Below are 25,271 nucleotides of genomic sequence, written 5' to 3'. Positions count from 1 at the left end.
GGGAGACCATGTCACAGATGTATGGAGGAGACAGGTTGTGGATGGCTTTGTATGTCAGTGTGAGGGTTTTGAACTGGAGTCTCTGGGCGATAGGAAGCCAGTGAAGGGCTTGGCACAGGGGAGAGGCTGGGGAATAGCGGGGGGACAGGTGGATTAGTCGGGCAGCAGAGTGTAGGATGGATTGGAGTGGTGCCAGAGTGCTAGAGGGGAGTCCAGAGAGTAGGAGGTTGCAGTAGTCGAGGCGGGAGATGATAAGGGCATGCACTAGCGTTTTTGCAGTGTTGCGGTCAAGGAAAGCACGGATCCGGGAAATATTTTTGAGTTTGAGACGACAGGAGGAGGCAAGGGCTTGGATATGTGGCTTGAAAGAGAGGGCAGAGTCGAGGATCACCCCGAGGCACCGGGCGTGTGGGACTGGGGATAGTGAGCAGCCATTGACATTGATGGATAGGTCTGGTGGAGGGGTAGAGTGAGATGGGGGAAAGATGATGAATTCTGTTTTGTCCATGTTCAGTTGTAGAAAGTGAGCAGAAAAGAAGGCTGAAATGGCAGACAGACAGTGCGGGATTTTGGTAAGCAAGGAGGAGAGGTCAGGTCCGGAGAGGTAGATCTGCGTGTCGTCAGCGTAGAGATGGTACGGCATACCGTGGGATTCTATGAGCTGTCCCAGGCCAAAAGTGTAGATGGAGAAGAGTAGGGGTCCTAGAACAGAGCCTTGAGGAACACCGACTGACAAGGGGCGAAGTGAGGAGGTGGTGTGGGGGAGGGAGACACTGAATGTTCGGTCTGTCAGATATGACGAGATCCAGGAAAGGGCCAAGTCTGTGATGCCAAGGGATGAGAGGATTTGTAGCAAAAGGGAGTGGTCTACAGTGTCAAAGGCAGAAGACAAGTCCAGGAGAAGGAGGACAGAGTAGTGTCGCTTGCTCCTGGCAGTTAGTAGGTCATTGGTGACTTTAGTTAGGGCAGTTTCAGTTGAGTGATGGAAACGGAAGCCTGATTGTAACTGATCAAAGAGGGAGCAGGAGGAGAAGTGGGAGGACAGTTCAAGATGGACGTGTTGCTCCAGCAATTTGGAGGCATAAGGGAGAAGAGATATCGGGCGATAGCTAGACACAGAGGATGGGTCGAGGGAGGGCTTTTTGAGGATGGGTGTGATCTTGGCATGCTTGAAGGATGAGGGAAAGACACCTGTTGTGAGTGAGAGGTTGAAGAGGTGTTTTAGGGTTGGGATGAAGACCGTGGAAAGGTTAGGGATGAGGTGGGATGGGAGCGGGTCAAGCGTGCAGGTGGTGAGGTGTGATCTTGACAGGAGGGTGGAGAGCTGATCTTCTGTCATGGTGGAGAAGCTGGTTTTGGAGGAGCAGGGTTGAGCAGCTAAGAGGGGCAGTGGGCGCTGTGGGCCAAAGCTTTCTCTGATCGTATCGATCTTCTGTTTAAAGAAAGAGGCGAAGTCATCAGCAGAAATGAGGGGGGAGGGAGGAGGTGCGGGGGGACGGAGTAGAGAATTGAAAGTGTTGAAAAGCTGTTTAGGGTTGTGGGACAGGGAGGATATGAGGGATGAGAAGTAAGTTTGTTTTGCGGCAGTGAGCGCAGACTTGAAGCTGGCGAGGGACTGCTTGTATACAGTGAAGTGGTCGGCAGAGTGGGATCGCTTCCATCTCCGCTCATCTATGTGGTCACATCCCGGCTAGTCTCGTCTAGCTTCTCGGAAGCCGGATGTGACTGTATTTAGGTGCCAATCTTATGTTTGCAATATCTATTGCAGAAACCCAAAATTCAGAAATAATTGAAGTAGAATAAGCTATCCACACAGTTGTTAAAACCCTGAAGTAACTACTTGGTACACTTACAAAGACCAAGGCCCATCAAGCACTCCATCAATTATACATTTTTGTCTCTAAATTGTTAAATGACCTTCTTGGACCAGATAACAGATAATGCATTTTTATCTCCAGTGACCTTTTGCCAGTTTCAACAATTCCTTTTTTTCCCCCTATTTGACTTCTGTGCCCATGTAAAATGAGAAGCAGAAAATCTTTCTTTTAGACATGGTGACATCTTGACCTCCCTGGAGAAGCTTACATCACATTCCAGTGTGCCGAGTAATTGGTCTCCCGTTCCAATAAGGATCTGCATAAAGATTTCTCAGATATTAGATACATTGGAGACATTTTACACATCCACATTCATACAGTGCAGACATATTTGACATTAATGTGAGTAGTGTTTTTTTTTTTAACTTTAACTTTTTTTACAATCTGGATATTATATTAATTTCTGAGTTTGTTAGCAGATATTTTAAACCTTGTGAATTGAGCCTCTTGAGCCTGCTTCTTATTGTCTCTCTTATGGTACATCCACATGTACTGGATTTGATGTGGAAAACTTCAGCTGCAAATTCAAAAAAGCTGCAGATTTTTCTGATGATTTTCTGCAAGAAAACAGCAGATTAGTCTGGAAAAAAACCTGCCGTATACTTCTCTTCTGTGTTTCTATGGCAACACTTTGCTTCATTCACTGGTCTCTATATACGGTACCCAGTCTTCAGTGAAGACATGATGTTACATGGTCCACGGCAGCAATCATGTGGGGAGTCAGGAAAGCTTTGCCATGAAATCTCCAAGGGAGCTGAGCATAGTGGATTTGTTTTTTAAATTAACGGAAATCTGTCAGTAGGATCATCCCTCCTAAGCCATCAATATGGGCATATGTAGGTGATAGGAAGCTGAATAAAATGATACTTTGATATCTGTGATCCGATGTCTTATTCCAGAGAAATCCACATTTTTCTTAATACGTAATTGAACTGTTAAAATATATGGGCCAGGCACAGATCTCCATGAGAATATGCCTCCAGATCCTGTTGTAAATGGAATGAGGCATTACCAGTGTAAGACATGTAATGACTAAGGGTATGTGCACACGTTGCGGATTCTCTGCGGATCCGCAGCGTTTTTTGCAGTGCAGAAACACTGCAGATCCGCAATTGATTTACAGTACAATGTAAATCAATGAGAAAAAAAAATGCTGTGCACACTTTGCGGAAAATCCGCTGCGGAAACGCTGCAGTTTAAAAGAAGTAGCATGTTACTTCTTTTTTATGAATCTGCAGCGTTTTTGTACCCATTCCATTATAGAAAACCGCAGGGGTAAAAAACGCAGCAAATCCACAAGAAAACTGCAGCAAAAATGCACAAAAAATGCTGCGGAACCGCACAAAAAACGCGACAAATCCGCAGGTGCGTTTTCTGCCAGGAGAGGCAGAATCCGCACCAGAAATTCCTAAGCCTAATCCGCAACGTGTGCACATAGCCTTACAGTCTGCTCTCCTGATCTACATGTCTTAGGCTAGTTTCACACTAGCGTTTACCTGATCTGCGGCGGGCTGCGGACTTCCTCCGTGAAGCCCCGACCTCGGCCGCACCTCCGCCGCTAGCTCCGCCTACTTCTGCATGCGGCCCACATGCGGCCTGCGTACCTTAGTACTTTAACATTAGGTACGCAGGTCGTGCGGCTGTATGCGGATGCTGCCGCATGCGTCGTTTTGACAATGCGGAAAAAAAATGCTACAGGCTGCGTCCTACGCTGGTCGCCGCATCGTCAAAACGACGCATGCGACAGCATCCGCATTGGACCGCACGACCTGCGTACCTAATGTTAAAGATAGGTGCGCAGGCCGCATGCAGAAGTAAGCGGAGCTAGCGGCGGAGGTACGGCCAAGGGCGGGGCTTCACGGAGGAAGTCTGCAGCCCGCCGCAGATCAGGTAAACGCTAATGTGAAACATGCCTACACTGGTAACTCCCCGTTTCTTTTAAAATGAGTTCTGGAGGTAGATTTTCAGGGAGATCTGTGTCCGGCCCATAGACCTTAACAGCTCATTTACATATTTATTAAGAAAAATGTGGATTTCTCTGGAATAAGACATAGGATCACAGATATCAAGGTATCATTTTATTAAACTTTCTACAACTTACATGCCCATATAGACAGTTTAGGAGGGTTGAGCCTACTGACATGTGCCCTCTAAAATTAATCTGGACTTGTTGGACTTACTGTGAATCCTCAGGCAACATACTAAAATAATAGGTAACGCAAATATGTATGTGGTTTTATTACAATATTATTATACTATACTATTAATATTTTATTAAATATTATACTACCTTGTAGATTGTGAGCCCTTGCGGGCAGGGTCCTCTCTCCTCCTGTACCAGTTGTGACTTGTATTGTTCAAGATTATTGTACCTGTTTTTATTATGTATATGCAGCGCCCCAGAGACCTGGTCGTTGCAGTAGTATCGCTCTGCCACTAAGGGGAGTGATGGTACGTCTGATGGCACTAAAGGAGTTCATCTGACCAGGTATCACCAGCACACATTACACTTCACACTCCGGCCACTAGGGGAAGCAAAAGGTTTTATTTACTAGGCCACTCCTCACACTGGTAAAACTAGGGATTGGATAGGAAGTTAGTCAGAAGCTGACTGGGTTTTGTTCAGGCAACATCCCGTGGCAGGGGGTGTTGCAGGGGGAAGATTCAGGGGGGTCCCTGTCAGGCGTGGGAACCTGGCAGGTACCTAGCGATTAGAACAGAACATTATGGAACCGCGCCTGCACCACCCGCGGCGGTATCCTAAGAAAGAGACACGAAGCGAAGGATATTGTGGACAGTGAGAAACGAGATCAAGCACAAAGGAGAGCCAGTAGGAGTCGTGCCCGGAGAACGGCAGCATCCTACTGAGGCGCGTAGCCGGTGGCCGGAACACCGAGGAACTAACTAACTCTATGCCTTACTTCAAACTCCGCAGGACAGTTAATTATAGGTTGGCTGTCTACCTTACATCACCTAAGCAGACATAGGGGCAACGCGTGGAGAGGGGCGTCTCTAGGGTCCCGGAAGAACTCCGAGCCTTCCCGTCAAACGGGTGCGTCCTAGCCATAACATACCTGGGGGACGGAGAACTAGAAAGAACTGGAACGAATTAGAAAGAACGAGAATAGAAGTTGAGAGGACTATCCCGAATGCTCAGGAGGGAAGCACTACAACACACAGGCGCCCGATTGGGCCATCTGACGGAGATTCGCCTTTCGCCCATGTCTCCTCCTTCACCCGCTCCGACCGCGGTAGACCCCCGAACCCGGCCAGGGGATCGTGCACTGCAGAAGCCGGACCTGAGGATCCTGCCGGTGACGGAGCATCAGCAGCGCCTGTTGGCCGCCTGGAGGAAGCAGCCCCGACCTGTGACCATGATTGACCTCACAGAAGAAGTGAAGGTCTCGCCCTCACACTGGGGAGTGGGGATCCTCTTCAACTCCAAGGAGGAAAGGGGAGTTATCCAGGAGATCGGGGAGCCCCTACAGGTCCATGTCACCCGGAGCGAGGTGGAGCCGTTATGGAATGGTCGATGAAGATCGTGACCCGAAACCTGGGGATGCTGTGACCTACCCCCGATGGCAGAGGGGGACCGGTTGGATGGCCAGGGGCATCCAGCGGTGCGCAGTCCTTCAGGTCGCAGCTGAAACTCCAGAGGGTGAGGTCCCCGCTACAGACCACCAGACTGACCAGGCCCCACGTGTGACTGTGGGTCCCACCCGTTCTCAGCCGAGAGGGGTGGTCTGCGAGGTAAGACCACAACCTTCGCAGAAATAAACCTCGAAGACCTGAATTTGTACATAGTTACCTAACTGTTTGTTCTTTTTGCTGCTGCTAAAACCCGTAGGGGTTAGAGAGTCCTCCTGAGAACCATAGAAAGATGGTTAGTACGTTAACAGAAGAACAGACAACAGTAGGCCCAGACAAGGAGCTGGGCGGCCCTACATTTGTAGAGTCAGAAAAAGTAAAGAAAAAGTTGAGTTTGTTTTATAGTGTTTTATAGTAAACCTTTAGTGGGTTCAGCCTATACGCCCTTAAAGGAGAAGTTAAATTATGGTTCAAGCATTTGCACTTAGTAGAATACCCGGCTGGGTAATAGGAATTTTTTATAGTCTGTAGAATAGAGTGTTATTTAAAATATTTATACTTGTTTTGTTTGCAACGTTCAAGTGTCCTCACCTCCCATAAAGGTAAGCTTTGTTATATTTACTTGTTTCAAGCATTCCAAAATTTTGTATGTCTTTTGGTAACATATATTGTTGTTCTTCTTCCCAGTCTAGGAGTACTGGATTTAACCGGGGGGGGGGGGGGGAGGGTGGGGAGGGGGAGTGCAGCGCCCCAGAGACCTGGTCGTTGCAGTAGTATCGCTCTGCCACTAAGGGGAGTGATGGTACATCTGATGGCACTAAAGGAGTTCATCTGACCAGGTATCACCAGCACACATTACACTTCACACTCCGGCCACTAGGGGGAGCAAAAGGTTTCATTTACTTGGCCACTCCTCACACTGGTAAAACTAGGGGCTGGATAGGAAGTTAGTCAGAAGCTGACTGGGTTTTGTTCAGGCAACATCCCGTGGCAGGGGGTGTTGCAGGGGGAAGATTCAGGGGGTCCCTGTCAGGCGTGGGAACCTGGCAGGTACCTAGCGACTAGAACAGAACATTACGAAACCGCGCCTGCACCACCCGCGGTGGTATCCTAAGAAAGAGACACGAAGCGAAGGATATTGTGGACAGTGAGAAACGAGATCAAGCACAAAGGAGAGCCAGTAGGAGTCGTGCCCGGAGAACGGCAGCATCCTACTGAGGCGCGTAGCCGGTGGCCGGAACACTGAGGAACTAACTAACTCTATGTCTTACTTCAAACTCCGCAGGACAGTTAATTATAGGTTGGCTGTCTACCTTACATCACCTAAGCAGACATAGGGGGCAACGCGTGGAGAGGGGCGTCTCTAGGGTCCCGGAAGAACTCCGAGCCTTCCCGTTAAACGGGTGCGTCCTAGCCATAACATACCTGGGGGACGGAGAACTAGAAAGAACTGGAACGAATTAGAAAGAACGATAATAGAAGTCGTGAGGACTATCCCGAATGTTCAGCAGGGAAGCACTACAACACACAGGCGCTAGTGGTAGGCAACGATTTCCACCTGCAAAGGGAACTCTGCCTTCGGACCAGCCGGTCTCAGACAGCCCTGTTAACCGTGCTCTGGATTGAGGATCCTGAAGTCTTCAGTAAAGAGGTAAAGAGACTGCAACCTTGTGTCCTCATTACTGACTGCACCTCACACCATTCACCATCTACACTACTGGGAAGCCCTGGGGACATACTTCACCTGTGGGATGGTTCACCATCTAGCTGCCATCACATCACCCCAGTGGACCCCAAGCAGCGTCGGTCGCCCTGACCGAACACCACAGGTGGCGTCACGAACCCTTGACAGACTCGTATCAACTTTTATTGGACACCCCTTAGCAGGGTCACGGACCGGGTCCAGCCACCGTGACATCCCCAGAACTGAGCCAGAAAGGCCAGGTACCGAGTAACCCGCGGCCCTGCGTCTGGGGGCGCTCCATATACCCCTCCTCACATGTAAAGCGCCATGGAATAAATGGCGCTATAATAATAAATAATAATAATATTATTATAGTATATTTAAATGTTAAAGATCCTTCTGTCACTATTTATATGAAGAAACCTATTTTGTTTTTGTTAATCTGGTCTTGTTTGGAACAATTTTTTCAATTTGATTTGGTAATTGGGTCGGAGCAGATATTGAGTTGCGGCAGTTTTTTCCTTCCTTTTTATCATCTGCAGAGCAAAACTACTAATTATTGCAAATATTTGTTTTCCATTAAGAAAGGAAAACGTATCTGTATCAAGTTAAGATTTAGATACGATTGGATCAACATGGCAAGCTTACACACAGCATAAAGTCTATTGCAATACAGAAAGTATATTATAGTTTGTTTGGCTACAATGAGTGACCTGCAAAGCAATGAAAAATCATTGTCAAATGTCACAACACGCATGTTAAAGTTTAGTTCCCTGGAGGCCTTTTAAGTATCTCCGTTATCTGTTTTTTTTAATCTGTCATACAGATGTTACACTACAAATGACAAAATGCAGCGTATGCAGCATCAATAGTAAAAATATCTAATGTTACAAATAATAATCATAAAAAAAACCTTTATTCTCATCCTCCGACGTCGCGTCCTGTTCTCGGCAGTGCAAGCGGCAGATTCCGGTGCCAAGGATGCTATGCGAGAAAGACCTGCCATGACGTCATGGTCATGTGACCGCGACGTCATCACAGTTCCTGCGCTCATACCAACCCTGGTGGTGCATAATGACACTGTGAAGAAATCTTTTGTAAATTTCAACATGGTAATCTATAATAATGATAATATAATTAAAGTGGCATAACCTTGTATGTCTGCAATACTACTGAGGCTAGCATGAATGGGCCTGGCAGCATAAAGCTACACCCCTGGCAGCAGTACATACCCATGATGCAGCAGACATATTATTCAGATATATTTGTATACACAAGCTTCTTTGCCTGAACAGTTACATATAATCTATGTGTTAAAACAAGTTCAAATATTTTCTGTCTATAGATCTGCTGACTGTGCTGTGTTGCCTTTAAAATGCCTGCTTTCATCATGTAGCCTTTTGTGTTACCCTGAAGTGAAAGAACCACACCCCAGAGAAGACTCAAAAATGCTGGGAATTTTATCTGGAGTCTGAAGAGGAACACGGGGTTTTAATGATTAATGTGGTCTAATGAATGTGTGTGTAGTCATTGCGCACACTGTCTGAGTCTATTCAACACTGAGCAATGGTAAATACCAGACATCCTTCTTACTGCACAGGGAAGTGCTTCTTGGCTGTAACACTGACTTCTACATAGATCACTGTGTGCCCATAAAACACCTATCATACTACATAAATTCAATTAACATTATCTAGCATTTTATTTAAGGTACACCTTATATGTCATGTCTATGTTGCCAAAGGATGAGCTTCACCAACCAATACATCCTACATTATAATTTATATGTGTATATGAGGTGATCCTGCAAAATGTTGTGCAATCGTGGTTTACATGGGAATCACCAGCAGGATGGTGACTGTGACTGATCGTTGTGCTAATATCTGGGTGTGATGAACCTGCACCTCGCCACCTCATCTGATGTCGCTATTATGCCAAATGGATCATGAAATACGGCATATTATGCCAAATATGGATCATGAAATGGGGAGTGGGGATCCTCTTCAACTCCAAGGAGGAAAGGGGAGTTATCCAGGAGATCGGGGAGCCCCTACAGGTCCATGTCACCCGGAGCGAGGTGGAGCCGTTATGGAATGGTCGATGAAGATCGTGACCCGAAACCTGGGGATGCTGTGACCTACCCCTGATGGCAGAGGGGGACCGGTTGGATGGCCAGGGGCATCCAGCGGTGCACAGTCCTTCAGGTCGCAGCTGAAACTCCAGAGGGTGAGGTCCCCGCTACAGACCACCAGACTGACCAGGCCCCACGTGTGACTGTGGGTCCCACCCGTTCTCAGCCGAGAGGGGTGGTCTGCGAGGTAAGACCACAACCTTCGCAGAAATAAACCTTGAAGACCTGAATTTGTACATAGTTACCTAACTGTTTGTTCTTTTTGCTGCTGCTAAAACCCGTAGGGGTTAGAGAGTCCTCCTGAGAACCATAGAAAGATGGTTAGTACGTTAACAGAAGAACAGACGACAGTAGGCCCAGACAAGGAGCTGGGCGGCCCTACATTTGCAGAGTCAGAAAAAGTAAAGAAAAAGTTGAGTTTGTTTTATAGTGTTTTATAGTAAACCTTTAGTGGGTTCAGCCTATACGCCCTTAAAGGAGAAGTTAAATTATGGTTCAAGCATTTGCACTTAGTAGAATACCCGGCTGGGTAATAGGAATTTTTTATAGTCTGTAGAATAGAGTGTTATTTAAAATATTTATACTTGTTTTGTTTGCAACGTTCAAGTGTCCTCACCTCCCATAAAGGTAAGCTTTGTTATATTTACTTGTTTCAAGCATTCCAAAATTTTGTATGTCTTTTGGTAACATATATTGTTGTTCTTCTTCCCAGTCTAGGAGTACTGGATTTAACCGGGGGGGGGGAGGGTGGGGAGGGGGAGTGCAGCGCCCCAGAGACCTGGTCGTTGCAGTAGTATCGCTCTGCCACTAAGGGGAGTGATGGTACATATGATGGCACTAAAGGAGTTCATCTGACCAGGTATCACCAGCACACATTACACTTCACACTCCGGCCACTAGGGGGAGCAAAAGGTTTCATTTACTTGGCCACTCCTCACACTGGTAAAACTAGGGGCTGGATAGGAAGTTAGTCAGAAGCTGACTGGGTTTTGTTGAGGCAACATCCCGTGGCAGGGGGTGTTGCAGGGGGAAGATTCGGGGGGTCCCTGTCAGGCGTGGGAACCTGGCAGGTACCTAGCGACTAGAACAGAACATTACGGAACCGCGCCTGCACCAGCCGCGGTGGTATCCTAAGAAAGAGACACGAAGCGAAGGATATTGTGGACAGTGAGAAACGAGATCAAGCACAAAGGAGAGCCAGTAGGAGTCGTGCCCGGAGAACGGCAGCATCCTACTGAGGCGCGTAGCCGGTGGCCGGAACACCGAGGAACTAACTAACTCTATGCCTTACTTCAAACTCCGCAGGACAGTTAATTATAGGTTGGCTGTCTACCTTACATCACCTAAGCAGACATAGGGGGCAACGCGTGGAGAGGGGCGTCTCTAGGGTCCCGGAAGAACTCCGAGCCTTCCCGTTAAACGGGTGCGTCCTAGCCATAACATACCTGGGGGACGGAGAACTAGAAAGAACTGGAACGAATTAGAAAGAACGATAATAGAAGTCGTGAGGACTATCCCGAATGTTCAGCAGGGAAGCACTACAACACACAGGCGCTAGTGGTAGGCAACGATTTCCACCTGCAAAGGGAACTCTGCCTTCGGACCAGCCGGTCTCAGACAGCCCTGTTAACCGTGCTCTGGATTGAGGATCCTGAAGTCTTCAGTAAAGAGGTAAAGAGACTGCAACCTTGTGTCCTCATTACTGACTGCACCTCACACCATTCACCATCTACACTACTGGGAAGCCCTGGGGACATACTTCACCTGTGGGATGGTTCACCATCTAGCTGCCATCACATCACCCCAGTGGACCCCAAGCAGCGTCGGTCGCCCTGACCGAACACCACAGGTGGCGTCACGAACCCTTGACAGACTCGTATCAACTTTTATTGGACACCCCTTAGCAGGGTCACGGACCGGGTCCAGCCACCGTGACATCCCCAGAACTGAGCCAGAAAGGCCAGGTACCGAGTAACCCGCGGCCCTGCGTCTGGGGGCGCTCCATATACCCCTCCTCACATGTAAAGCGCCATGGAATAAATGGCGCTATAATAATAAATAATAATAATATTATTATAGTATATTTAAATGTTAAAGATCCTTCTGTCACTATATGAAGAAACCTATTTTGTTTTTGTTAATCTGGTCTTGTTTGGAACAATTTTTTCAATTTGATTTGGTAATTGGGTCGGAGCAGATATTGAGTTGCGGCAGTTTTTTCCTTCCTTTTTATCATCTGCAGAGCAAAACTACTAATTATTGCAAATATTTGTTTTCCATTAAGAAAGGAAAACGTATCTGTATCAAGTTAAGATTTAGATACGATTGGATCAACATGGCAAGCTTACACACAGCATAAAGTCTATTGCAATACAGAAAGTATATTATAGTTTGTTTGGCTACAATGAGTGACCTGCAAAGCAATGAAAAATCATTGTCAAATGTCACAACACGCATGTTAAAGTTTAGTTCCCTGGAGGCCTTTTAAGTATCTCCGTTATCTGTTTTTTTTAATCTGTCATACAGATGTTACACTACAAATGACAAAATGCAGCGTATGCAGCATCAATAGTAAAAATATCTAATGTTACAAATAATAATCATAAAAAAAACCTTTATTCTCACCCTCCGACGTCGCGTCCTGTTCTCGGCAGTGCAAGCGGCAGATTCCGGTGCCAAGGATGCTATGCGAGAAAGACCTGCCATGACGTCATGGTCATGTGACCGCGACGTCATCACAGTTCCTGCGCTCATACCAACCCTGGTGGTGCATAATGACACTGTGAAGAAATCTTTTGTAAATTTCAACATGGTAATCTATAATAATGATAATATAATTAAAGTGGCATAACCTTGTATGTCTGCAATACTACTGAGGCTAGCATGAATGGGCCTGGCAGCATAAAGCTACACCCCTGACAGCAGTACATACCCATGATGCAGCAGACATATTATTCAGATATATTTGTATACACAAGCTTCTTTGCCTGAACAGCTACATACAATCTATGTGTTAAAACAAGTTCAAATATTTTCTGTCTATAGATCTGCTGACTGCTGTGTTGCCTTTAAAATGCCTGTTTTCATCATGTAGCCTTTTGTGTTACCCTGAAGTGAAAGAACCACACCCCAGAGAAGACTCAAAAATGCTGGGAATTTTATCTGGAGTCTGAAGAGGAATACGGGGTTTTAATGATTAATGTGGTCTAATGAATGTGTGTGTAGTCATTGCGCACACTGTCTGAGTCTATTCAACACTGAGCAATGGTAAATACCAGACATCCTTCTTACTGCACAGGGAAGTGCTTCTTGGCTGTAACACTGACTTCTACATAGATCACTGTGTGCCCATAAAACACCTATCATACTACATAAATTCAATTAACATTATCTAGCATTTTATTTAAGGTACACCTCATATGTCATGTCTATGTTGCCAAAGGATGAGCTTCATCAACCAACACCTCCTACATTATAATTTATATGTGTATATGAGGTGATCCTGCAAAATGTTGTGCAATTGTGGTTTACATGGGAATCACCAGCAGGATGGTGACTGTGACTGATCGTTGTGCTAATATCTGGGTGTGATGAACCTGCACCTCGCCACCTCATCTGATGTCTCTATTATGCCAAATGGATCATGAAATACGGTCTCCCCACTTTCACCAATGTGACGTTACGCATCCCCTTGGGACACGGGCACATGAAGGCAGGGGGGAGTGAGTGGATGTGGCCCATGCAGTCACTGATGTGGCACCACACTTGCTCACAACCCTGACAGGCTGAGAGGCCTCTTTCACTAGCACCAGTGAAACAAGGCGCTGCCAGCCCTGTCTGTTAACGGGATTATATTGGGTCAGAAACAGCCCTGGTAGCATGGGAAGTTAAACCGAGAAACAGACTTGTGGATTGAGATAAAAGAGCAGCCCAAGGTTAAATTAAGTATTTAATCACCTTAAGGGCACACTAAACAATACACTATATACATGATGGTCATATATATACTATGGTCAGATGTGTGAATACAATAGTAGTGGGACAAAAGATATAAGCAGATGGATCATGGCAGTTACCAGGTTGATGTTCGACCATGTGTGCACTGTGCCGCAGGGGGCATGGGCTTCCAGCTGGCTCCTAGGTTCTTCACAGCATGTTACTCGATATGACCTCCTTTTCTAAGTGAACCGCATGCATAACATAGAGAGACCACATGGCCTTACACTAGCCTTTATTCCCTTTGGGTCACTCCCTGATGCCCTCTGGGCTGAACCTAAATCCCCTCCCCTTACCTCAAGCAGCTGAAAATGAAAAAGCCTAAAGTGAGTCATGACTCTTTAATGGACGGTCCTAGGGATACAGATTTGGTGCCATTGTATCCGGCTGGGCCCCATGTTTAGACTAAACACATCTTTGCTATCTTGTTCCTACTGGCCATTCTACGTATCTCCCCTCCCTGGAGTGTTAGAAAGGAGCGAGACCCTGGGAGGCGTTCGGTCTGTTCCCAAGATCTTGAAAATGTACATGATGTACAGCTAGGATGTATAGTATCTCCATAACTACTTCTAGAATTATCTTTCTAGAATGATCTTTGGCAGCTTCAGCATGACTCTATGTTGCAAGCAAGCATTTGTCCTGCTCTGAGCTGGCTGGCTCAAGGTGGGAGATCTGTCACTCACAGCCTTTTGAGGCTTGACCCCTCCTGCTGAGGTAGGTGTTCTCATACAGTTGCACTCTGAAGGGGATTTTATAATCCCATGCCAGATAAGGATACAAATGATTAGCATGACATTACATGCCCCATATTCTTCACACTGGGAATCGAAGAGAACTCCAATACTAGATGTATAACACTGTAAATATGATCACCATGGGTTACTCTCTTACTAATAGTCCTATTAGCCATATTATTGTGAATAAGATGCCTCCCGTCACTACAACTTCCCTTTTTACTGGGCTCATCATATGAGATGTCCAACAATAACAAATTGCCAACTAATAATACTATACATTTAGTTCATTTTAGCTCTGGCACTTGTAAAGCTTCAAATATGAAAAGCCACATTGGTGAGTGCCACATACAACTTCTGCTTTACTGTAAATCATTGATTACATCTTGTAAAGTTCAAGTTGGGGTAGGGGGGCATCAGGCATATTAGGGCCAATTGGGACTCTTCTTTTACCCCTTACTTCCACTTTATGCAATGTAATGGACAAATTACAGTAAAAGGGTCACAGCACAGGTGAGTGCCACTTGATTTTCCTATTTGAAATTTTTCTTTATATTGCTATTTTATACAAGTGTAACGCCACCACGAATGGTTCCAATGCTCCAGTGACGTGCTTGACGGATAATATTATTTGCTGTTCTGAGAATACAGCTGATCAATTTGTTCTTACAAACTTTTTATTCTAGCACATATTCTTTTGCTTCTTGTGTACTTCAGTCTAGCGTGGTTTGATACTTGGATTCCATGCTGTGGGTCAAGACCTTTAGTAGAACAACTGTGCTACATATATGATATATATGATCTACTATATACAGTAATTGTCTAAGGGTCACTTCCATATTTCTGTCTGTCTCGCGAGACCGCTACGTCATCATCTCCCGAGACCGCAATGCACTCTTGAGACCGGAGCGCGCGAGGAGCGTCGGTAAACGCTTCCTGGATCTGGGGGCCAACGGAAGGTGATTATATAACTATTTTTTTATTTTAATTATTTTTTTTTTAACAGGGATATGATGCCCACATTGCTACGTGGGCTGTGCAATATATTACGTGGGCTGTGCAATATACTACATGGGCTGTGCAATATACTACGTGGGCTGGGCAATATACTACGCGGGCTGTGCAATGTACTACGCGGGCTGTGCAATATACTACGCGGGCTGTGCAATATACTACGCGGGCTGTGCAATATACTACGAGGGCTGGGCAATATACTACGCGGGCTGGGCAATATACTACGTGGGCTGGGCAATATACTACGCGAGCTGGGCAATATACTACGTGGGCTGTGCAGTATACTATGCGCACTGGGCAATATACTATGCGGGCTGTGCAATATACTACGCGTGCTGTGCAATATACTACGCTGGCGGTGCAATATACTGCGTGGGCTGTGCCATATACTGCGTGGGCTGTGCAATATACTGCGTGGGCTGTGCAATACACTGCGTGGGCTGTGCAATACACTGCGTGGGCTGTGGTATATACTGCGTGGGCTGTGCAATATACTGCGTGGGCTGTGCAATATACTGCATGGGCTGTGCAATATACTGTGTGGGCTGTGCAGTATACTGCGTGGGCTGTGCTATATACTGCGTGGGCTGTGCAATGTACTACGTGGGCTGTGCAATATACTACGTGGGCTGTGCTATACACTATGTGGCCTGTGTTATACACTACGTGGCCTGTGTTATACACTACATGCGTGGGCTGTTATATACTACGTGAGCTGTGTTATATGCTATGTGGGTTGTTATACACTCCGTGGTCTGTGCTCTATACTACGTGGCTGTGCTATATACTCTGTGGGCTGTGTTATATACTACATGGCTGTGCTATATACTATGCGGCTCTGCTATATTCTCTGGGCTGTACTATATACTCCGTGGGCTGTGCTATATACTACGTGGCTCTGCTATATACTACGTGGCTGTGCAATATACTACGTGGCTGTGCTATTGACTATGTGGGCTGTTATATACTACGTGGCTATGCTATATACTACGTGGCCGACCGCGAACAATCAGCGACAGACACAGTCCGCCCTCGAATTGGCGCGGGAGTTGAACCACGCTTCGCTAATTGGTCGCGGCCGGCCAAATCCTGTGTATTCAATGTATTATTCTAAAATCTTCATAAATAAACTACATACATATTCTAGAATACCCGATGTGTTAGAATCGGGCTACCATCTAGTATAAGATATTTATGACAAGGCTATATACAGGTCCTTCTCAAAAAATTAGCATATAGTGTTAAATTTCATTATTTACCATAATGTAATGATTACAATTAAACTTTCATATATTATAGATTCATTATCCACCAACTGAAATTTGTCAGGTCTTTTATTGTTTAAATACTGATGATTTTGGCATACAACTCCTGATAACCCAAAAAACCTGTCTCAATAAATTAGCATATTTCACCCATCCAATCAAATAAAAGTGTTTTTTAATAACAAACAAAAAAAACATCAAATAATAATGTTCAGTTATGCACTCAATACTTGGTCGGGAATCCTTTGGCAGAAATGACTGCTTCAATGCGGCGTGGCATGGAGGCAATCAGCCTGTGACACTGCTGAGATGTTATGGAGGCCCAGGATGCTTCAATAGCGGCCTTAAGCTCATCCAGAGTGTTGGGTCTTGCGTCTCTCAACTTTCTCTTCACAATATCCCACAGATTCTCTATGGGGTTCAGGTCAGGAGAGTTGGCAGGCCAATTGAGCACAGTAATACCATGGTCAGTAAACCATTTACCAGTGGTTTTGGCACTGTGAGCAGGTGCCAGGTCGTGCTGAAAAATGAAATCTTCATCTCCATAAAGCATTTCAGCCGATGGAAGCATGAAGTGCTCCAAAATCTCCTGATAGCTAGCTGCATTGACCCTGCCCTTGATGAAACAGTGGACCAACACCAGCAGCTGACATGGCACCCCACACCATCACTGACTGTGGGTACTTGACACTGGACTTCAGGCATTTTGGCATTTCCTTCTCCCCAGTCTTCCTCCAGACTCTGGCACCTTGATTTCCGAATGACATGCAAAATTTGCTTTCATCAGAAAAAAGTACTTGGGACCACTTAGCAACAGTCCAGTGCTGCTTCTCTGTAGCCCAGGTCAGGCGCCTCTGCCGCTGTTTATGGTTTAAAAGTGGCTTTACCTGGGGAATGCGGCACCTGTAGCCCATTTCCTGCACACGCCTGTGCACGGTGGCTCTGGATGTTTCCACACCAGACTCAGTCCACTGCTTCCTCAGGATCCCCAAGGTCTGGAATCGGTCCTTCTCCACAATCTTCCTCAGGGTCCGGTCTCCTCTACTCGTTGTACAGCGTTTTCTGCCACATTGTTTCCTTCCAACAGACTTACCATTGAGGTGCCTTGATACAGCACTCTGGGAACAGCCTATTTGTTGAGAAATTTCTTTCTGGGTCTTACCCTCTTGCTTGAGGGTGTCAATGATGGCCTTCTTGACATCTGTCAGGTCGCTAGTCTTACCCATGATGGGGGTTTTGAGTAATGAACCAGGCAGGGAGTTTATAAAAGCCTCAGGTATCTTTTGCATGTGTTTAGAGTTAATTAGTTGATTCAGAAGATTAGGGTAATAGGTCGTTTAGAGAACCTTTTCTTGATATGCTAATTTATTGAGACAGGTTTTTTGGGTTATCAGGAGTTGTATGCCAAAATCATCAGTATTTAAACAATAAAAGACCTGACAAATTTCAGTTGGTGGATAATGAATCTATAATATATGAAAGTTTAATTGTAATCATTACATTATGGTAAATAATGAAATTTAACACTATATGCTAATTTTTTGAGAAGGACCTGTATAGTCAGACACTTGGCTAAGTTTTTCGCCTCCTGGGACAAATTTTCAGTTTGTTACACATGCCTTGATCTAAATACTGAGCCCAGGGCAGAGTCTCTTTCTGGAGTGTCCGGAGCGCACCAAGGACAACGGTCAGCCTTCCCCGGCTACAACCCTAGTCCTATTTGTTACATAGGGACTCACGATTTGAAAGGCTACTTCTTTAGAATTGTTATTCAATCCCAACTTCTGGCTGTTTTCATGGTTTCTGAACGTAATTCTATGTCATTTAGCAGCATGCTTTGAATCATGTTCTTCCATAAGTACTGTACTAATGTGCATCACTAAACATCACAAACACCTTCTGAAATTGACACCTGCATGAAGAACATCAAAGAAGAGCATTTAACCTTGGCTGCTATCTACAAAATGTATAATAAAAGGGCAGGAAGAGGTCAGTAATGAACCCTTAAGATAAATGGGTGATAAATGCATTACCTGAGGAACCATTAGCAATCGGCATTCCCAAGTCCTGTAATGAGTACATGCATTTAGACTCTATTGTGAGAGTTCATGTTGTCCCTACACCTCTCCATGTTGTAACTAGTTCAGTGACTCACTGGGACATTGAGTCTTGATTCTTTGCCTGACGTGAATATAGACAGAATAAATTACCCATCAGTGATATCTGCTATGCATACAAACAAGATTATGCGACTTGTTTTCATTTTTAGTGATGCAGTATTTTAAAATGTATAATATATCCTGTAATATTTTATAACATATGCTCATGGCTGATGAAATAGTTTCTCACACAGGTTATACTGGAGTGTGGCCACGCAAGTACAACTCTCTTTACTCTCCTATTGGTTTTGAAGTGTACAATTGGAACCATATATTTCTTCCCCTGCTATTGACCAAATTAGGGCCCAGAGACTATAGCGGTACAAAATGTTAATTCCATGCATTTGTAATACAAAAGTCATGTGACACAGGTCAATTGAACCTGTGACTGAGTGGAGGGCTAGAAGAGAACTTTGTGACCTTGGGTTATGCAATCATTTTACGCTGCATTTATACGTTGCAGTTTGTACTTCATAGAAAAAGTTAAATGATGAACATTTCAGATTAATCACAATCATGATAATTAAAAAGCAAGTTAAGGGATAATGCACTGATCTCCGGGCATCCATCCAGTGGAAGTCCCACTGATCCAAGGAACTTGACTCTCCAGAGCCTCATTAGAATGGAGCAGAGATGGAACATTGTTGTGAATTCTGCTCTTGGGTTCCCTCCAGTGGTTGTTGGTGGGAATGCAGTTGTTTCTGACTTGCAGTCCTGGCCAGGTGTATCGGATAATTACAATTCTGACTGGGATATTTAGGTGTGCAGGATCCTTTAGCCCTTGCCAGTTGTCAATGTTTCTCTGGAAGTGTTGGATCTCTGCCTGGCCTCTCCTGCTTATCTGCCAGTTCAGCAAAGATAAGTGTTTGTTTCTTTTCCTGTGGCACACATGCAGTGTGCTTATTTTCAGTACTGTTTGTTTGCTTTTCTTTTGTCCAGATTAGACTGTGTCTGTGTTTTCTCAGTCTGATTGGTTTCACTGGATTTGCTGATATACACTCCTACATCTTTAGTTAGATGTAGGAAGTTTTTTGTATATTCTGCTGTGGATTTTTTGAAGGGTTTTAATACTGACCGCACAGAACTCTGTCCTATCCTATCTAGCTAGAGTGGCCTCCTGTGCTAAATCCTGTTTTTTCTGCCTGTGTATGTTTTTTCCTCTCCGACTCACCGCCAATATTTGTGGGGGGCTGTCTATCCTTCGGGGATTTTCTCTGAGGCAAGACAGTATTCCGATTTCCATCTTTAGGGGTATTTAGTCCTCCGGCTGTGACGAGGTGTCTAGGTGTGTTAGGTACACTCCACGGCTACTTCTAGTTGCGGTGTTAAGTTCAGGTTTGCGGTCAGTATAGTGGCCACTTTCTCCAGTGAAAGTTCTCATGCAGCTCCAAGGTCACCGGATCATAACAGTACAACTGGCCAACAATGAGTTAAATGCATCTCAGAAGAAGGGAAGGAAGCTCTTGAGCCATTTTTTTTTCTCCAGTCTGTTTTGTGTTCTCTTCCCTCTTAATATCTGGGTGGCTGAGGAGCCTGGTGCAAGCATGAATGTTCAGGAATTAGCTTCTCATGTAGACCAGCTTGCTGCTAGGGTGCAAGATATTTCTGAGTATATTGTTCAGAATCCTGCTTTAGAACCGAAGATTCCTCCTCCTGATTTGTTTTCTGGTGACAGGTCTAAATTTTTGAGTTTTAAAAACAAATGTAAACTGTTTTTTGACCTGAGACCTCGATCCTCTGAATTGTATTGTCAGAAATTCAGAAAATGGTCTGTATTGACTAAATGGAATAATGATGCTTTGGCGGCTATTTTCAGAAGGGGGCTTTCTGAATCCGTTAAAGATGTTATGGTGGGGTATCCCACGCCTTCCGGTCTGAGTGATTCTATGTCTCTGGCCATTCAGAATGACCGGCGCTTGCGGGAGCGCAGAACTGTGCGCGCTGTGGCGTTATCCTCAGAGCAAATTTCTGAGCCTATACAATGTGATAGAATTCTGTCTAGAACGGAACGACAAGGTTTCAGACGTCAAAATAGGTTGTGTTATTATTGTGGCGACGCTTCTCATGTCATTATGTCATTTCTGTCTGCCCTAAGCGGACAAAGAGGATCGCCAGTTCAATTACCATCAGTACTGTACAACCTAAATTTCTGTTATTTGTGTCCTTGATCTGCTCATTGTCATCATTTTCTGTCATGGCGTTTGTGGATTCAGGCGCCGCCTTGAATTTAATGGATTTTGAGTTTGCCAAGCGTTGTGGTTTTCCCTTGCAGCCTTTGCAGAACCCTATTCCTTTGAGGGGCATTGATGCTACACCCTTGGCTAGAAATAAGCCCCAGTTTTGGACACAGGTAACCATGCGCATGGCGCCAGCCCATCAGGAAGATTGTCGATTTCTGGTGTTGCATAACTTGCATGATATTATCGTGCTGGGTTTTCCATGGTTGCAGGTACATAATCCTGTGTGTGTTGGACTGGAAGTCCATGTCTGTGACTAGTTGGGGTTGTCAGGGGGTTCATAATGATGTTCCTTTGATGTCAATCTCCTCTTCTTCACCTTCTGAGATTCCAGAGTTTTTGTCTGATTTTCAGGATGTATTCGATGAGCCCAAGTCCAGTTTCCTTCCACCGCACAGGGACTGTGATTGTGCTATTGACTTGATTCCAGGCTGTAAGTTTCCTAAGGGTCGACTTTTTAATCTATCTGTGCCTGAACATACCGCCATGCGGAGCTATATTAAGGAGTCTTTGGAGAAAGGGCATATTTGGCCATCTTCTTCACCATTGGGAGCGGGGTTCTTTTTTGTTGCTAAAAAAGATGGTTCCTTGAGACCCTGTATAGATTATCGCCTCTTGAATAAAATCACAGTCAAGTTTCAATACCCGTTACCTTTGCTTTCTGATTTGTTTGCTAGGATTAAGGGAGCTAGTTGGTTTACCAAGATTGACCTTCGAGGGGCATATAATCTTGTTCGTATTAAGCAGGGTGACGAATGGAAAACTGCGTTTAACACGCCCGAAGGCCATTTTGAATACCTTGTGATGCCATTGGGACTCTCTAATGCTCCATCTGTTTTTCAGTCCTTCATGCATGATATCTTCCGGACTTATCTTGATAAATTCTTGATTGTATATTTGGACGATATTTTGATTTTTTCCGATGATTGGGAGTCTCATGTGCAACAGGTCAGGATGGTATTTCAGATCCTTCATGACAATGCCCTGTTTGTGAAAGGGTCTAAGTGTCTCTTTGGGGTGCAGAAAGTCTCTTTTTTTGGGCTTCATTTTTTCTCCGTCGTCTATAGAGATGGAACCGGTTAAGGTTCAGGCCATTCATGATTGGATTCAGCCCACATCCGTGAAGAGCCTTCAGAAATCTTTGGGTTTTGCAAATTTTTATCGCCGTTTCATTGCTAATTTTTCCAGCGTGGTTAAACCTTTGACCGATTTGACGAAGAAGGGCGCTGATGTGGCGAATTGGTCCTCTGTGGCTGTCTCTGCCTTTCAGGAGCTTAAACGTCGATTTACTTCTGCTCCAGTGTTGCGCCAACTGGATGTTTCTCTTCCGTTTCAGGTTGAGGTTGACGCTTCTGAGATTGGGGCAGGGGCCGTTTTGTCTCAGAGGGATCCTGTTGGTTCCTTAATGAAACAGTGTGCCTTCTTTTCCCGTAAGTTTTTGCCTGCTGAACGCAATTATGATGTTGGCAATCGGGAGTTGTTGGCTATGAAGTGGGCGTTTGAGGAGTGGCGACATTGGCTTGAGGGAGCTTAGCACCGTATTGTGGTCTTGACCGATCATAAGAATTTGATTTACCTCGAGTCTGCTAAACGGCTGAATCCTAGACAGGCTCGATGGTCCTTGTTTTTTCCCGTTTTGATTTCGTGGTCTCGTACCTTCCGGGTTCTAAGAATATTAAGGCTGATGCCCTCTCTAGGAGTTTTTTGCCTGATTCTCCTGAGGTCTTAGAGCTGGTCGGTATTCTGAAAGAGGGGGTGGTCCTTTCTGCCATTTCCCCTGATTTACGACAAGTTCTTCAGGAATTTCAGGTTGACAAACCTGACCGCTGTCCTGTGGGGAAATTGTTTGTTCCTGACAGATGGACTAGTAGAGTGATTTCTGAGGTTCACTGTTCCGTGTTGGCCGGTCATCCTGGCATTTTTGGTACCAGAGATTTGGTTGGTAGGTCCTTTTGGTGGCCTTCATTGTCACGTGATGTGTGTTCTTTTGTGCACTCCTGTGGGACTTGTGCGCGGGCCAAGCCTTGTTGCTCCCGTGCTAGTGGGTTGCTTTTGCCATTGCCAGTCCCTGAGAGGCCCTGGACGCATATTTCGATGGATTTTATTTCTGATCTTCCATTCTCCCAGAAGATGTCTGTTATCTGGGTTGTTTGTGACCGGTTCTCTAAGATGGTTCATTTGGTGCCTGTTATGACCTGGTGGTAAGGACAATAATGGACCTGGTGGTTAAGAGCACACGGAATGACCTGATAGTTACAAATAATATAGGACGAGCTCTGAGACGTGGGAACTCTGCTGACCGCAATCCCTAATCCTATCACACTCACTAGAAATAGCCGTGGATTGCTCCTAACGCTCCCTATGCAACTCGACACAGCCTAAGGAACTAGCTAGCCCTGAAGTTAGAAAAATAAGCCTACCTTGCCTCAGAGAAATTCCCCAAAGGAAAAGGCAGCCCCCCACATATAATGACTGTGAGTAAAGATGAAAATACAAACACAGAGATGAAATAGATTTAGCAAAGTGAGGCCCGACTTACTGAACAGACGGAGGATAGGAAAGGTAACTTTGCGGTCAGCACAAAAAACTACAAAAAGACCACGCAGAGGGCGCAAAAGACCCTCCGCACCGACTCACGGTGCGGAGGCGCTCCCTCTGCATCCCAGAGCTTCCAGCAAGCAAGACAAAAATCAAAATAGCAAGCTGGACAGAAAAATAGCAAACTAAAGAAAAACAAGCAGGAACTTAGCTTCTGCTGGGAAGACAGGTCACAAGAACGATCCAGGAGTGAACTAGACCAATACTGGAACATTGACGGGTGGCATGGAGCAATGATCTAAGTGGAGTTAAATAGAGCAGCCAGCTAACGAATTAACCTCGTCACCTGTGGAAGGAAACTCAGAAGCCGCAGCCCCACTCACAACCAACAGAGGAAGCCCATGGACAAAACCAGCCGAAGTACCATTCATGACCACAGGAGGGAGCTTGACAACAGAATTCACAACAGGTGCCCTTGCCTAAATTGCCTTCCTCTTCTGATTTGGTTCCGTTGTTCTTTCAGCATGTGGTTCGTTTGCATGGTATTCCGGAGAATATTGTTTCCGACAGAGGTTCCCAGTTTGTTTCTAGGTTTTGGCGGGCCTTTTGTGCTAGGCTGGACATTGATTTGTCTTTTTCTTCTGCATTTCATCCTCAGACAAATGGCCAGACCGAGCATACTAATCAGACCTTGGAGACTTATTTGAGATGCTTTGTGTCTGCTGATCAGGATGATTGGGTGGCCTTCTTGCCATTGGCCGAGTTTGCCCTTAATAATCGGGCTAATTCTGCTACCTTGGTTTCGCCTTTCTTTTGTAATTTTGGTTTTCATCCTCGTTTTTCTTCTGGGCAGGTTGAGCCTTCTGACTGTCCTGGTGTGGATTCTGTGGTGGACAGGTTGCAGCGGATTTGGGCTCATGTGGTGGACAAGTTGATGTTGTCTTAAGAGAAGGCTCAACGTTTTGCTAATCGTCGTCGGTGTGTTGGTTTCCGGCTTCGGGTTGGGGATCTGGTCTGGTTGTCTTCCCGTCATGTTCCTATGAAGGTTTCTTCTCCTAAGTTTAAACCTCGGTTTATTGGTCCTTATAGGATTTCTGAGATTATTAATCCGGTGTCTTTTCAACTGGCGCTTCCGGCCTCTTTTGCTATCCACAATGTCTTCCATAGATCTTTGTTGCGGAAATATGTGGAGCCCGTTGTTCCCTCTGCTGATCCTCCGGCCCCTGTGTTGGTTGATGGGGAGTTGGAGATTTTCTCTGAGGCAAGACAGTATTCCGATTTCCATCTTTAGGGGTATTTAGCCCTCCGGCTGTGACGAGGTGTCTAGGTGTGTTAGGTACACTCCACGGCTACTTCTAGTTGCGGTGTTAAGTTCAGGTTTGCGGTCAGTATAGTGGCCACTTTCTCCAGTGAAAGTTCTCATGCAGCTCCAAGGTCACCAGATCATAACAGAACATATAAACATTTACTTAAGCATCGTTTATGGAACTGCAAGAAAAAGCAAAACACTGTGATACGCTTTCTCCAGCAGTGCTATATACCATGAATGAAGTGAACACAGGACCACAGCTCCATGTAAATAAGGCTCTACAAAGTCCTATTCTTGGGATTAATGGCAGTTCCAAGCACTTGTTTTTCCTTTTGACCATATTTCTACGTGCCCATTTCACATCATGACTCTTGTTATGATGCTCTTCAGCAATATGAGAAGCCTAATTACAGTAATTCATGTCCAACTGTAATTACAACACAGCAATGCTTCTCATCTGCTTTTGGCAATATAAAAGGGCTATGTTCAACTAGACATTGAGTATGTGGACACATGATCTTCACAACTATGTAAGCTTTTTGAACCTTAAGGTACCTTCACACATAACGATTTCATTAACGATATCGTTGCAACGTCACGCTTTTTGTGACGTAGCAACGATCCAGCTAACGATCTCGTTATGTGTTACAGCAACCAACGATCAGGCCCCTGCTGGGAGATCGTTGGTCGCTGGGGAATGATCAGGACCATTTTTTGGTCGCTGATCACCCGCTGTCAT

The 25,271-nt window shown here is 45.3% G+C and overlaps 1 protein-coding gene across 1 annotated transcript in view; it reads left to right on the top strand.

Moving 5' to 3' along the window:
• The window catches only part of MMP28 (matrix metallopeptidase 28), a 91,836-nt gene that overhangs the window by 46,284 nt on the left and 20,281 nt on the right, over positions 1 to 25,271 (top strand). The gene's annotated exons all lie outside the window — the stretch shown is intronic.

The sequence above is a fragment of the Ranitomeya imitator genome, chromosome 3, assembly GCF_032444005.1.
Source record: "Ranitomeya imitator isolate aRanImi1 chromosome 3, aRanImi1.pri, whole genome shotgun sequence".
In the NCBI taxonomy this organism is placed as follows: Eukaryota; Metazoa; Chordata; class Amphibia; order Anura; family Dendrobatidae; genus Ranitomeya; species Ranitomeya imitator.
Note: the sequence above shows the minus strand (reverse complement) of the source record. Positions and strands in the feature narration are given on the sequence as shown.